The 16,981-nt window shown below is 44.5% G+C and overlaps 1 protein-coding gene across 1 annotated transcript in view; it reads left to right on the top strand.

Annotated features, from left to right (window-relative positions):
* Positions 1-475: 475 nt before the first annotated feature.
* The window catches only part of LOC140126321 (neuropeptide Y receptor type 2-like), a 60,614-nt gene continuing 44,108 nt past the window's right edge, over positions 476-16,981 (top strand). The window contains exon 1 of the mRNA XM_072145610.1: positions 476-876. The gene's annotated coding sequence lies outside the window, so the exon portion shown is untranslated. The remainder of the gene's footprint in view (positions 877-16,981) is intronic.

Here is a 16,981-nt window from a genome sequence, read left to right as displayed (position 1 = left end):
TCCTTATAATCCGATGCGCCGTATAATCCAGTGCGCCTTATATATGAACCTAGACGTTTTAGCAGGCATTTATTGAAGGTGCGCCTTATGGTCCGAAAAATACGGTAGTAAAGGCCCAACGCCAGGACATTACGAATATTCATACCCACAACCACTCTATACACATGGCACGCTTGAGGAGCCTGTTCTTGTAGTCAGACCTCCAGCAAACAGACACTCCATATCATGTGGATAACTACAAGTATTTTCACACAATTGGGGTTTTTCTATAAAACATTTTCGAACATCTCCCCAATAACACAAATGTCATGGAAATAACCTACATCTTGCCCTCCACCGGTGACTCCTTCCGCTCCATACGGTTTCCATGGAGTGGAAGTTCCTAATGATTGACTTTCCAGAACCTTTTGCCTAAAGTCTCCTCTATTCTCCAAATCCTCAGATGAGACGTAAAGAAGTCCCTTCCTCAAATCCAATAACTTGAAATAATTTGACTGCTGAGAAGAAGAATAGAGAGATGAGAATTGGGGAGTGTGAAATGAGCCGAGCTGACGGGGAACCCAGGGCTACACCTCGCTGAGCTCCTTCGATTGTGCACCTTCTCTCCAGGACCTCATTGCCTATTCCGTCATCTCCACTCCCGTCATCCGCAGCTAATCCAGAGGGTGACAATGTAGATAAGTATTTAAATGTGCTCCCCGGAGGATACAACCCTTGGCGTGGTTTAGCATTGTGCAGGCAGCACTCAGGCTCGGTTCACCTCCCTCCCCTCAATTATGTTCTCTCCCTCCAAGCATCTACACATGTATCCGGCTGGCGGTGAGGACAAACTACTCTACACTGTGCTCCTAGGACTCCGGGATGTGAATCCTACAGGTAATACCATGTATCCTATTCTATACAATATTCTATCTTACTAGGAGGTCATTACACTAATATACATTATACTGCGTAATCAGATAACAAAGAGTTAATGCTACTAGTGGGTCCTATGGGCATTTACTATATGGAAATCACCTTGAAAATGAAGCTAAATATTATCAAAATTATCAACCAGGGAAATGTAAAGTCAGAAAAGTCTTCCTGTAATAGAATGACATTGTACAGGGAACAGAATGCAATCAGGATAAAGTGATGTAGTAGGTTTTACCTGCAGTCCCATGTAAAGTCACATTGTGCTAACAGGCTCATACATGTTTCTTTATGCGTCTGCACACATGTAGCAGTGTTGAGTGCGAGTTATTACAGCTGCCGGGGGTGTAGTTTTATGTAGTTTTATGGTTCCTCATGGAATAATGGGTCAAGGAAAGATAGATAGATAGATAGATAAAATGATAGATAGATAGATAGATAAAATGATAGATAGATAAAATGATAGATAAATAGGAAATATAGAATCATAGATAGATAGATAGATAGATAGATAGATAGATAGATAGATTGATAAATACATAGATAGGACATAGATAGATAAATAGATAGATTGATGGAAGGATAGATAGATAGATAGATACCCAAATGGAAAAAACAGAACTCCCACAGGCAAAGATGAAGAAAAGTGGATCTTTTATTCCATCAAAAATGCAACGTTTCAGCCCCTAAGGAGCCTTTCTCAAGGAAATAGATAGATAGATAGATAGATAGATAGATAGATAGATAGTAGAGAGATAGTAGAGAGATAGATAGATAGATAGATAGATAGAATGATTGATTGATAGATTGATAGTTAAATAGATAGATAGATAGATAGATAGATAGATAGATAGATAGATAGATAGATGGATAGCTACAGTAGATAGAATGATAATATATAAGTGGTTAGATGAAATGACCATAGATATATACTGTAGATATAATAGATAGACAGACAGATAGATATGAAATAGATAGATAGATATATAGATAGATAGATAGATAGATAGATAGATAGATAGATAGATAGATAGATAGAAATGTAATGAGGTTATAGCATAGGTAGATAAACTTATAATGACTGTGTTTTAATGATTACAGATATATAGAAATATATATAGATAGATTGATGACTTATAGGTAGGAAGATCTGGTTATGATCATATATAGATTGATAACTACTCTAGATAAAATGATGATAGATATGAGATGCTACAGATTTAATAATTGTGATTGAATCAAAAGATGATTTATAGTTAGATGGATATAATTATGATAAAGTGTAGATAGATTGATAGATACTCTAGATATAATGATGATAAATGATACAAGATACTGAATATATAATGGAAGCCTATTTGGGGAATAGATATAATGATAGATAAATACTCTAAATTTAATGATGATATATACTGTACATATAATGATAGATGTGAGATAGATGATAAAAATTGTACTTTGTGGGTCCCCACGGATAAAAAACCTACATTATTGAACTACAGTCTACAGTCATAGCTTACAGTCTATGAGGATGAGGGGGTGACACAAGAACTTACAGTCTATGAGGATGAGGGGGGACACAAGAGCTTACAGTCTATGAGGATGAGGGGGTGACACAAGAGCTTACAGTGTATGAGGATGAAGGGAGGACACAAGAGCTTACAGTCTATGAGGATGAGAGGGTGACACAAGAGCTTACAGTCTATGAGGATGAGGGGTGACACAAGAGCTTACAGTCTATGAGGAGTAGGGGGTGACACAAGAGCTTACAGTCTATGAGGAGGAGGGGGTGACACAAGAGCTTACAGTCTATGAGGATGAGGGTTGGGGGACACAAGAGCTTACAGTCTATAAGGATGAGGTGGTGACACAAGAGCTTACAGTCTATGAGGATGAGGGGGTGACACAAGAGCTTACAGTCTATGAGGATGAGGGTTGGGGGACACAAGAGCTTACAGTCTTTGAGGTTGAGGGGGTGACACAAGAGCTTACAGTCTATGAGGATGAGGGGGTGACACAAGATATTACAGTCTATGAGGATGATAGGGTGACACAAGAGCTTACAGTCTATGAGGATGAAGGGGGTGACACAAGAGCTTACAGTCTATGAGGATGAGGGGGTGACACAAGAGCTTACAGTCTATGAGGATGAGGGTTGGGGGACACAAGAGCTTACAGTCTATGAGGATGAAGGGGGTGACACAAGAGCTTACAGTCTATGAGGATGAGGGGTGACACAAGAGCTTACAGTCTATGAGGATGAGGGTTGGGGGACACAAGAGCTTACAGTCTATGAGGATGAGGGGCTGACACAAGAGCTTACAGTCTATGAGGATGAAGGGTGACATAAGAGCTTACAGTCTATGAGGATGAGGGGGTGACACAAGAGCTTACAGTCTATGAGAATGAGGGGGGGGCTCTGCTACATTTATAAATGCACAGATGTATCAATTCTGAATGTGTGATATAGTTGTCTATATACCACTGTATATACAGGTATGCTGCTTTAACTGTTTGAGTGCCTTTCTGTCCTCTCCATATAAGCAATGAATGAAATCTTAGATGCAGTCCCATAAAACAAGTGGCCTGTCCCCTTAAAAAGCAAGAGGTGCTGTGTGCTTCTAGTCAGGAGTGAATCTGTCACAGCGTTCACACATTCGCCATGAGATCCTACCCACCACTACCTTCACTTTGCACTTGGAGGTTTAGGAGTTACAGGCGCTGACGCTTTTCTTGTCTCGCTCTGTTTTTGTGACATCTGGTGACATTAATGTAAAGCGTTCTGGTTCGCTATAATTAAAGTATTGTGATCTCATATCATTTCAGCCAGGCGTAAATGCTGAGAGACGGGTCCCGGGTACAGGAACAAATGGAGAAAAACAAACACATCACATAATAAGGGAAATCTACCGTATAATAATAGAAATTTATAAAGAGAGGAATTATATCGATCTCACATCTACAGAATAGACAGGGATGTAGCCTGCAGCAGGGGAGGCAGTATCATTAGTAGTGTTAGCATTTGCTTCCATCCTGTACCTCATCTAATACCTCTGTATTATGTATGACCCTTGTATAGCAGTGGATACAAAACATATAAAGACAAAGGAGCAGATCCCATAAGAAATCACTGAACTTTCAACAAACTTTGCATAAATCAAAAGAAACTTTAGCTGCAGTTAATAGTAAGTTTTGTATCTCACTGCAGAGTTTGTATCTCATTCAAGGATTTATGTGAGCACTGTTCAGGCATGATCTATAATGTCTTCCATGCTGTTTCTGAAACCTTTGCTAAATTTATCATATCCCTTAAAGGGGATCTGTCATTCATAAAAAAGGCACTAGGAGATGCTTACTAAATTAAGCAGCTCCTAGCGCTACCACATTTTAGCAGTGATAAACTGCTAGATTTATCGGAACCCTGCAGCGCCATATAAAAGGAACGCCGGACCAATCTCACAGCGGACCAGCATTGCTTCTTCCCCAGACCGCCCCTCCCACTCCATAGGCCGGTGGTCTTGACACCCTGGAATCACCTAGAAAAGAAATATATAATTAGTAGCCCAAAGCGTTGGGACAAGATGTCAGGTGCTCTGGGCTGCTAATTGCACACCCTTGCACCTACCTCTACCATGCTGGGAGCAAAAATCAAAAATTACACAATATTATCTTTACCATAACTGTCTGATAGAGGCAGTCCCCATCTATGGTACCGATACACCATATAACTTGAGGGGGTGCAGTCGCAACTGGGCCCAAGAGGCTTAGGGGGCCCATAAGGTGTCACTTGTACTAGAATACTAGTAATTTAAACCGCACATTATAATTGGGGGCCTGGCACAGACTTTGCACTGGGGTCGATCAGCTTCTTGTTAAGAGGTTTCCTGACCCCTGCAATGAATCAAAGAATGAATACAGAAATAGCTTTATTACATGTTACCTGCAGATAGGACACTGTGTACAATCTGCTCAGCTCCGCCTGCTCTATAACATGTCGCCTGCAGATAGGACACTGTGTACAATCTGCTCAGCTCCTCCTGCTCTATAACATGTCGCCTGCAGATAGGACACTACGTACAATATTCTCAGCTCCTCCTGCTCTATAACATGTTGTCTGCAGATAGGATACTGTGGACAATCTGCTCAGCTCCTCCTGCCCTATAACTTGTTGCCTGCAGATAGGACACTGTGTCCAATCTGCTCAGATCCTCCTGCTCTATAACATGTCGCCTGCAGATAGGACACTATGTACAATCTGCTCAGGTGCTCCTGCTCTATAACATGTCGCCTGCAGATAGGACACTATGTACAATCTTCTCAGCTCCTCCTGCTCTATAACATGCGGCCTGCAGATAGGACACTATGTACAATCTGCTCAGCTCCCCATGCTCTATAACATGCTGCCTGCAGATAGGACACTATGTGCAATCTGCTCAGCTCCTCCTGCTTTATAACATGTTACCTGCTATCCGGCTATACTATAGGTATTGCACAGGCGTTGGGCAGGACACCAAGAGGGGCAGGAACTCCGTGGAGGTGGCGTAATGGGGGAAGTAGGCGCAATTCTTGGCTGTGCTCCAGGAATTGCGCATTTCAGGCTTGTACCGATTTCTAGAATACAAACCCTAATTATTCTGGTCCACTTAGCAGCAGCATATGTGCTCCAATACCTTAAAGGTTATTTTTTTCTCATGCAAAGTTTTAGGTTTTCACCTGAACATTCATACAAGTAGCTGTGTGCTATATCCACTGCCTCCATGATATTGATCACTATGGAGACAGGTTACAGAGGTTACTTCCAGTGGCTCCTATGTTGTATAATCAGATCGCGCTCGTCTTCAGAAGCCGTATAGATCACTTAGAATGATTCAATAAATTCCTATAATGCAATTGTTCCAAAAAGAAACAAGTAAATTCAATTTGCCGGCCTAAGAGAAGTCCTTTTACATGAGACTAGTTATTTTTCTTGGTTCCATAATCAGCGTTTTCTAATACGTAGCGGAAAAGAGATTTTTAGTGGAGCAGAAAATGTTATCACCCGAGGGCAAGACGAGATGAGAGATGGATTTACAGTCTCCGCTGGAGTGTAGGAAATTTTATGTCGAGATTTACTTGGCTTTGACAGGTGATACACAGCTGGATGTCACACCGGGGGCAGATATCTGTGGACGTTCCCATGAGTGATTTTATGATTCTTATTTTTCACATTCACAGTTTATCATAAGTTTAGATTACAAAACACTGATATCTGAAGGTGTCAATACTAATGTTAATCCAGATATTCAATTCAATTTCCTAATAACCCACATGGCGGACTCGTTCACAAAAACACATGGAGGCCCCTGTCAGTCTTTCCGACGAACTATATTGTAAATTCAGATGTTTTTACTAGTTATTTTTCCATAAAAATAAAAGAAAACCCTGATTTGCCTTTGGGCTACTCTCAATTGAGTTGTCTAAGTAGTCCCCTGGTATTCACCCTTTAACCCCCGTAGAAGGATCTGGGCTTCATGGCAAAGAACCATCAAGTCATTACTTAGGAGTAGCCTTAGTCATGTGACGGCTTAGTCATGTGAAGGTTGGTCAAGATGAACCACCAAAAGGACAAGCAGAGATGTAGCCATAAATGAGGCTGCGGTCAGTATGGGCAAAGTAAAGTCACCTGCCATGAGGCGAGTTCAGCAGCCATGAGGAGTAGGGGCAGAAGAAAAACTGCATTGACATGAAAAGATGTCGCTGCATTGACTTGGGACCCGCGACCGCTGGTGTCTTTCATCAGTGGGTGAGTTAAAAATAGTGTCTCTTAAAGGGATTTTCCCATGAAACAAGTGATGTGATGTGATGAGATTAAGTGAATGTACACCCGTCAGACCACTAGCCGCTGCCCGAGATGAGATGAAATGAGCGTGAGCGCGTACTGTGTAATTTTCATCAGCTCTGTAGAGATGAATGGGGCAGCCCGGCCATGCACAACTAGCTGCTCCGCTCATCTCGTGGTATTTCGGACCCTCCCTTCTCCTGATCTGTGGGGTCTCATGACCAAGACCCCCACCAAGCAGCAGGTCAAGGATAGGGCATAACTTGTTTTGTGGGAAAACCCCTTTTACCCCTTAACGCAGTGATTTTCAACCTGTGTGCCGCGGCACACTAGTGTGCCGCGACACATGGTTGAGTGTGCCGCGGGGAGCCCCTGTGTAGCGCTGCCGCCGCGCCTTGGCCCCCATACTTACGAACAAGGCCCTCGTCGGCGATCCGCCCATCTTCCGTAGCTCCTCCAGATAGGTGGATCGCCATTAGGAGAGAAGTTACGCAGAAGAAGACATCAAGGGTAAGTATAGAGGGTTATTGTTTGTATAGGGAAGGCGGCTAGGGGCTTTTTTTTATTAGTAAAGGGAGGCTGGGGCTTTTTATTAGTTAAGGGGGGCCTCTAGGGCCTTTTAATTAGTAAAGGGGGGCTTCTAGGGCCTTTTAATTAGTAAAGGGGGGCCTCTAGGGCCTTTTAATTAGTAAAGGGAGGCCGCTAGGGTCTTTTAATTAGTAAAGGGAGGCCGCTAGGGTCTTTTAATTAGTAAAGGGAGGCCGCTAGTGGCTCTTAATTAGTAAAGGGAGGCCGCTAGGGGCTCTTAATTAGTAAAGGGAGGCCGCTAGGGGCTCTTAATTAGTAAAGGGAGGCCGGTAGGGGCTTTTAATTAGTAAAGGGAGGCCGCTAGGTTCTTTTAATTAGTAAAGGGAGGCCGCTAGGGGCTTTTGATTAGTAAAGGGAGGCCGCTAGGGGCTTTTGATTAGTAAAGGGAGGCCGCTAGGGGCTTTTGATTAGTAAAGGGAGGGCGCTAGAGGTTTTTATTAGTAAAGGGAGGGCGCTAGAGGTTTTTATTAGTAAAGGGGGGCGCTAGAGGTTTTTATTAGTAAAGGGGGCCTTTTATGACTGTTTTAGTGTCATTTTGTGCTATTTTGGTTGGTGGTGTGCCTCAGGATTTTCTAAGTATAAAAAGTGTGCCGCGGCTCAAAAAAGGTTGAAAATCACTGCCTTAACGACGCGCATCGTACTAGTACGGTGCACGTCGGCTGTGGGTACATGGAGAGGGCTCACTGGCTGAGTCTTCTCCATAGCCGGAAGGTCTTTACGCATATTGCAGCAAAGACTTACCGGTATCACCCGTGATCGGTGCTAGCATTGGCGCCGCCATCTTGGTGACGATCGTCGCTCCCCGTGATGTCATCGGGGAGTGCCGATCAGTCGCCATGACAGCCTCAGGTCTTCCGAAGACCTGTCTCGCTTTAACCCATTCGTTACAATGTGCAATTTGTGGAAAATCCCCATATACTGCCATACTGTAGTATGGCAGCCCCTATGAAGTCAACCATGGGCAAGTATCAAAATTTCCAGCAATTGAGCCACTTTGAGTGCTCTGTCTTACATGGGATCCAAAGCTTTCAGGTGTAGTGTGCCCCTAATGTTCGGATATTGGAAAAGCACATTATTTAGTTTTATCCAATGTTGTAGAAAGTTTCTTTAAAGTGGATGTCCTCAAAAAGCATGTTGCAAAAATATTGTTAGTCTAAAAAAATTATAAGGCAAATTATAAGCCTTTTTTTTATACCAAACACAGGAGTGAAAAAAAAGAGACATATCAATTCACATTTTTTTACTTTTCCTTCTGAATCCAGCTTGTGAGTACAATCCAAAATCAACCCCTTAATGACTGATCATCTTTAGGAAAAAAATTCATACTCACTTTTCATGAGCAATTTTGAGCCTTTTTAAATTGGGAACAACTTTTGGAAACCACATCAATTGAAGACTAACTACTATAGAAGCAATTTTGCAGTGCCCACCACATTGTACAGATAAAATAATTATGAGGCCCCCTGTTATTCTAAGCATACCCAATATGTACAGTTTTCGTACTGTTACTACTTTTTTGTGTTGTGTTTTTGTGGGCTAATAAATGTTTCTTTTTCCATAGTTGGAACTGCCTGGGGGCTTGGTTTTTAGAAGATACGTGAATATTTTCATTGCTACCATTGGAGGATATTCAACTTTTACCTTTTTTATTCCATTACATGGGAGGTATCAGGGTGAGCACGCCAAAAACAAAGCTTTTGTTGTGACCTGCCTGCTCTAGTTTCTGAGATGAAGGTTACTTCGCCCCCAGAATTAGCAGATCATTTGAATATCTCTGAGCCTATGTGGGATCAGTATTTTCAGAATACATTCTGGGTAAAGGGAATACTTGAGTTTTTCAGCTCACCCAGTCCTAAAACCCTTAAATAAGAAGACAGCAGACCCTCCCCTTTGAACTAATGGTTAAACTCCTAATGTTGGCTTTACATGTAAATGATTATTGATTGTATTTATTATGGTTCATTTACTATTAGTTACTTTTCAATCATCCATGTGCAGGAGGAGCTGAGCAGATTGCATACAGTGTCCTATCTGCAGGCAGCATATTATAGAGCAGGAGGAGTTAAGCAGATTGTACACAGTGTCCTATCTGCAGGCAGCATGTTATAGAGCAGCGCCACATTTAACAGGAGATTTTGGCGGCCACGATCGGATTTTGGCGCATTGGCGCTGGCTTGCACGCGACACAAATCAGGGGGTGGGCACGAGCTACGTGAAATGCGCCAGATTTAATCTTCGTCGGACCGTCCGAATCGGGGATCTTGACAGGACCGGGTAAGTAAATTTTCCCCACTTTCCTATTTGCAAGCAGAATGTTATAAAGCAGGAGGAGCAGAACAGATTTCTTTATGAACAGGCACATATTAAACTTTTTGCAGGCAGTATGTTATAGAGCAGGAAGAGCTATGTAGATTGTACATAGTGTTCTATCTGTAGGCTGCATGTAATAAAGCAAGAGGAGCTGAGAAGATTGTACAAAGTGTCCTATCTGTATGCAGCATGTTACAGAGCAGGAGGAGCTGAGCAGATTGCATACAGTGTCCTATCTGCAGGCAGCATATTATAGAGCAGGAGGAGTTAAGCAGATTGTACACAGTGTCCTATCTGCAGGCAGCATGTTATAGAGCAGGAGTAGCTGAGCATACTGTACATAGTGTCCTATCTGCAGGCAGCATGTTATAGAGCAGGAGGAGCTGAGCAGATTGCATACAGTGTCCTATCTGCAGGCAGCATATTATAGAGCAGGAGGAGCTGAGCAGATTGTACACAGTGTTCTATCTGCAGGCAGCATGTTATAGAGCAGGAGAAGCTGAGCAAATTCTACACATAGGGGAATATTTATCGGCAGGTAGACACTACCTGGCATAGGTGCAGCAGGCGACTGTTCACCTATAAGAAAAGTTACTGGCTACAGCGAGTGCATCGGCGTGGCATCAGGAAGGACCTGCCCCGACCCACTCCTCGGCTGGCCACGCCTCCCTTCATGCCCCTCCACGTCCCCCTGCCGTTGAGTTGGCGGGAAGGGGAAAATAATCGCAAGTACTAGCGATAAGCTAGAATTTGTAATTATTTCTGGGCTTCTATGCTAGTGTTCTGACACAAAAGCTCTGATAAATACCCCGATAGTGTCCTACCTGCAGGCAGCATGTTATAGAGTAGGAATAGATGAACAAATTATACATAGTGCTGTATATGCAGGCAGAATGTTATAGAACAGGAGGAGCTAAGGTGATTGTAAATATTGGGGCACATTTACTAAGGGTCCGCGGAGCGCATTTTCGTCAGGTTTCCCGATGATTTCCGATTAGCTCCACATTTAACAGGAGATTTTGGCGCCCACGATCGGATTTTGGCGTATTGGCGCCGGCTTGCACGCGAGGGGGGGGTGGGCCGTCGGACAACCCGAGAGATTCGGACTACGCACAGGATTTAACATTTCAAATTGTGTCGCAAGACACACACTTACAAGCACCGGGAAGAAGATGGTGAACTCCGGCGGACCTCGGCGGGGAAGCGACGGATGCAGGAACTCGGGTGCACGAGCTACGTGAAATGCGCCAGATTTCATCTTCGTCGGACCGTCCGGATCGGGGATCTTGACAGGACCGGGTAAGTAAATTTTCCCCACTTTCCTATTTGCAAGCAGAATGTCATAAAGCAGGAGGAGCAGAACAGATTGCTTTATGAACAGGTACATATTAACCTTTTTGCAGGCAGTATGTTATAGAGCAGGAAGAGCTATGTAGATTGTACATAGTGTTCTATCTGTAGGCTGCATGTAATAAAGCAAGAGGAGCTGAGAAGATTGTACAAAGTGTCCTATCTGTATGCAGCATGTTATAGAGCAGGATGAGCTGAACAGATAATATATATATATATATATATATATATATACATATATATATATATATATATATATACACACTCACCGGCCACTTTATTAGGTACACCTGTCCAACTGCTCGTTAACACTTAATTTCTAATCAGCCAATCACATGGCGGCAACTCAGTGCATTTAGGCATGTAGGCATGGTTAAGACAATCTCCTGCAGTTCAAACCGAGCATCAGTATGGGGAAGAAAGGTGATTTGAGGCCTTTGAACGTGGCATGGTTGTTGGTGCCAGAAGGGCTGGTCTGAGTATTTCAGAAACTGCTGATCTACTGGGATTTTCACGCACAACCATCTCTAGGGTTTACAGAGAATGGTCCGAAAAAGAAAAAACATCCAGTGAGCGGCAGTTCTGTGGGCGGAAATGCCTTGTTGATGCCAGAGGTCAGAGGAGAATGGGCAGACTGGTTCGAGCTGATAGAAAAGCAACAGTGACTCAAATCGCCACCCGTTACAACCAAGGTAGGCAGAAGAGCATCTCTGAATGCACAGTACTTCGAACTTTGAGGCAGATGAGCTACAGCAGCAGAAGACCACACCGGGTGCCACTCCTTTCAGCTAAGAACAGGAAACTGAGGCTACAATTTGCACAAGCTCATCGAAATTGGACAGTAGAAGATTGGAAAAACATTGCCTGGTCTGATGAGTCTCGATTTCTGCTGCGACATTCGGATGGTAGGGTCAGAATTTGGCATCAACAACATGAAAGCATGGATCCATCATGCCTTGTATCAACGGTTCAGGCTGGTGGTGGTGGTGTCATGGTGTGGGGAATATTTTCTTGCCACTCTTTGGGCCCCTTGGTACCAATTGAGCATCGTTGCAACGCCACAGCCTACCTGAGTATTGTTGCTGACCATGTCCATCCCTTTATGACCACAATGTACCCTGTAACATCTGATGGCTACTTTCAGCAGGATAATGCGCCATGTCATAAAGCTGGAATCATCTCAGACTGATTTCTTGAACATGACAATGAGGTCACTGTACTCAAATGGCCTCCACAATCACCAGATCTCAATCCAATAGAGCAGGGGTAGGGAACCTATGGCTCGGGAGCCAGATGTGGCTCTTTTGTTGGCTGCATCTGGCTCTCAGACAGATCTTTAATAAATAGTGATGGCTGCTGTGTGTCTCTTAGCCTGATCACTGGACACAGGCAGCGATGTTACTTCCACCTACGTCCTTTGTACGACCCAGGTGCCATCGCCACCATCGTCTAAGCCTGAGTCAAAGAGAAGACCGTGGGAGCGATGAGGAGCTGCTTGCAGGGAGCGCTGGTAAGTGAATATTTTTTTTATGCTGTGACTACATATCTACTGGGATGCGTGTGGAGGGAGTCAGGATGTGGAGTAGTGAACCCCCTGGACCAGCGCGGACAATGTTGTAAGCAGACACCTGGGACCAGAATCTAAGTGGCACCCGGTCTTCACCAGAGCCAGCCGCAAAGCAGGATGGTCTTGCAGGATGGTCTTGCAGGATGGAACCACCAGGTCGTTTCACAGGCGCAACTTGTCCACGATGGCAGCCAAGGTCGAGGTACAGTATCACTAGGCAGTCTCGTGGTCAAGAACAGGCAGACGGTCAAGGCAATGATGCAAGGTCGGGGATGGAGCAAGAGATCAGGGCTGGCAGCGAAGGAGCAGGTCCGGGGTCACAACGGGAGGTCAACTCTTGGGAAGGAAACAATGTGGAAAGCTTTCTCATAGTCATGAAGCACTAAGATCCGGCAGGGAATGCTGGGAGCTGTTGGTCTTTAGAAGAACCCGGGAAGTGCCAATCAGTGGCGCACTGGCCCTTTTAAACTGCCAGCGAGTGCGGGATGGGAGCCGGAAAGTGGCGAGTTGAGTGAGCTCGGAAAGGGGAGCCGCCATGGAGAGGGGCTCAGGTGTGTCTGCGATCCGAGGCGAAGATCACAGGGGCACCCGTGACACTCGGACTACCTATCTACTTGGGGCATGTGCATATTGTACGGCTCTTACAGAATAACATTTTAAAATACGTGGCGTTCATGGTTCTCTCAGCCAAAAAGGTTCCTGACCCCTGCAATAGAGCATCTTTGGGATGTGGTGGAACGGGAGATTCGCATCATGGATGTGCAGCCGACAAATCTGTGGCAACTGTGTGATGCCATCATGTCAATATGGACCAAAATCTCTGAGGAATGCTTCCAGCACCTTGTTGAATCTATGCCACGAAGAATTGAGGCAGTTCTGAAGGCAAAAGGGGGTCCAACCCGTTACTAGCATGGTGTACCTAATAAAGTGGCCGGTGAGTGTGTATATATATATATATATATATATATATATATATATATATATAGATACAGCATATTATATAGCAGAAGGAACTGAGTAGATTCAACATAGTTTTCCAATAAGCAGTTCCAAGACACTGAATCCCCAATTATTTTTCCTATTATTTGTGCTATATAGTTCCATCCACTTGGGAGCCTTCTTGAAGATGTGGATTCAGAGAAGTTGCTACTTGAAGTTCCATATCAAATGATCAGTGATTGCCCTTGGTTTTTGCAAATTTACTTGATAAATTCACTATGACTATGTTATCAGAAGTCACAGAATATTTCAAGTAAATGGACATTTCACTTGAGAAAATAGCTGCTTTTCTGGTCATAGACTTTGCTGATCGGTTTGAAGAGATAATATTAGGGGATAATCATTAGTCTGGATGGATAGGTGGCCGACAGCTGGGGAAAACTAATTATATAGAACAGAAATAAACCAGAGCTATTTGCCGGGGGTCCGGCCTGCACACTTTGTGCTCTGGTCTTTCTTCCCATGTGATTTACCTCTTATTCTACAGGTCCTCGGGGAAAACACTTGTCTATTTAATGAAATCCTCACATGTGAATCGATATCACCTTCATGGATTCTGTTCCATTTCCAAAATGACTGGTGCTAAATGAGTAGGAGATTATTGTGTACAGTAGATTACAGATTTACAGACCATGTCACATTGTCTAATATTGACAACCACATCTCATCCTATATCCCAGCACCATCAAAGCTGTAATTCACAAAGGTCTGATAACTTCCAGCTCCCATGATCAGACATTGGGACACAAGATACATAGTTATATACGGAAGTTCTGTCTTTACGTTTCAGTGTTGTTAGGTAAATGTCAAACCAAAATAAAGTCAATGTCAGATGGCTGTAGTAAAGTACTTATTACAACAGTAGCAGCCATAGCAGTGATTAACAGCAGATTTCAGCAAGCTGGTGGGAGATAGCTGGTCCGCAGGAAGGTTACTCTCAGCCTGGTGAGTCTAGATGGGGACCTCAGTTCTGGGGCTTAAATCTCCTGACTTGCCCTCAGGTATCAGGCAGCGGCCTGAGGTACCTCTTCTTCCTGGTAGTGGGTCTGGAGGGCAATTCTGCAGGGAGCTGCATACTGGACCTGCTTCTCTATTTACTGACTGGAATCCAAGACCATGTGCTCTCACCCAGCAGGGGTTTATATACCCCCTTTGTCAGATGGCAGCACTTCTCCAATTAGCTTCCAGCTTGCTTTACAAGAACATCATTGGACAACAGCATTATACACTGTTAACTCTTGCCTTACCAAGTGGCTAGAGCTGCAATCACTAAGTACTCCAGTACTTAGAGACCTCCTAGAGAGGTGATCAGTCTCCCTAACACCTCCTGACATGGAGAGGGCGCTATTCGCAACTACCACCTTGTGTTGCACCGTGTTGCACAGTCATTATGGAGACTATAACAGTATTTCTACTAGTGGTCCTTTCTAATTTTGTTTTTTTTTATGAAAGAACAGCTGAATTCTTTCTTGCTTACAACAGGACAACAGCTTGCTAAAATGTCACATTACATGTGCAACATCCCCCACCGGGGCCTAGCCTTTAAAGGTGAGGCCTGGAGTCAGCCGGGGCCCGCAGTACCGGAGTGGCTGGCGGTTGCGGCCTAAGCACGCTATGGTCACGGTGCTTGGTACGGGGGAACCGGAGGGCTGTCCTACAGCCTGGCAGGTCTCCAGCAGGGTGGTGTTGGCAAGAAATGATCAGGGAGCGGCTGCTATAGCGGATCTCCCTGGGGCAACCCCTTAATGTCCCGAGTGTGAGTCTCTGGGTGATGGACAGGGTGCCGGTGATGAAGGCAGCCGTATTAGCAGGGACCAGACGGAGACAGAAGTTGAAGCAAACAACTTACAGTTTATTGCAACCGGCAGGAACTGCAGAAAACGAGCCTTTAACAGGTAGCTGGAGTGCCGAGATGTGAGTTGGAGGGAGCCTCAGGAGATAGTTCACCAGCCTGGATGTAGAGGGCAGGCTGGGAGGCAGCTGTGTCCTTATAGGAAGCTTCAGCTTGTCCTGTAGAGCTTCAGGTATCACCCTTGAAGGTAGGAATGATACCCCTTTCCTCACTACACTACTCTAGTCTAATAGCTCCACTCTTCAGAGGCAGGGGCTAGGCTCTTCCTGCTCTGGTATGGGCCAGACAGAGATTTACTCACTCACTCACTACATAGACTGAGAGACTTCTCTCAGTCTAACTCTCTAAGAGTGCCCCAGAACATTCCTGGGCCAGAGGTTTTATTACCTCCCTTTGGTCAGGTGGTGGCTGCTCCTCCAATCACATCTCAGCTCACAAAGCACAGGATGTAACACAGACATTGGTCAATAGCATCTTGCATTATACAAAATACTTAACCTCTGCCTTGCCAGGCAGGATTAACCACTGCAATTTCCCCTTTGATCCTATAAGGACCATGTAGTGTAATATGGTGTTACCTACAGGTGGGACGTATTCGCAAGCACTACCTCGCCATTGCATCGGCGAGGGTGTTGCATACCCCGGGGGCAATTGAAAGAGCCGCCCTCGGCTCGACTACAGATGGTTTGGGGCACGGAGGGGGCTAAAGGCACTTCTGGGAAGTGCAGGCTATGTGAGGTGTAGGGACAAACCGCCCATGGTCCTGGAGACAGGCACCTGGGTTGGTGTCGGACTAAGACAAAAATATGTAGCTGTATGACAGTTGGTCGCTGACGCCATTAAACCGAACTGTACAGTAGGAAAGGTGTGGTGTCATGTCCTGTAATCCACTCCTTGCACCAAGGCCTGTATATTTGTTTTATCAACACTTCTTCCCTGGCGGCAATTATATAGTGTGTCTATCTGCATTGCATTAGCATATGCGACACGAGTACCTCCTGACTGGCATCCTTACCCATGTATGGGTGGCATCCAGGTGCTATCTATGTAACACCCCCGGTCCCCTAAAGACCCGCAGTTTACGGACTACCCCCATGTGCAAACCTCAGTTTGAGGGATCAGGTAGCGGTCAGTGTTTTACATAGAAAGACGGTCCGACACAGCCACACTACAACCTGAAAAGCCTATGAAAGGGTTAATGCAGACTACTGGCATATAGACAGTGTGCAAACATTTGGCAAAATCACATTGGCTTAGGAGCCCAATGGGTACACATCTTATAACGTGCAAACGTTACAGAGGTAGATAGGCTACTCAGGGTAGCGCGATAGCAAATGTCTCTTTTCCTGCAAAGAAAAGGCATAAAAAGGTGCAAGCAGAATGTCCATACCTAAAAAGGAAGGCATTAAGTGCAAAATAGTAGTCAATTACATCGCAACTTTTCCTGGAGGTTGGCAAAAGTCTCTCAGAAGGTCTCTACTGACAAAGTCCATCTTCTGGGTACAGCCCTTGAGGTGGGGAAAAGTGCAATGAAGAAACAAAGGGTCTCCTCTATTTGGAGAGGGACAGAGTCCTTTGATGACAT

Source organism: Engystomops pustulosus, chromosome 4 (assembly GCF_040894005.1).
Source record: "Engystomops pustulosus chromosome 4, aEngPut4.maternal, whole genome shotgun sequence".
Lineage (NCBI taxonomy): Eukaryota > Metazoa > Chordata > Amphibia > Anura > Leptodactylidae > Engystomops > Engystomops pustulosus.
Note: the sequence above shows the minus strand (reverse complement) of the source record. Positions and strands in the feature narration are given on the sequence as shown.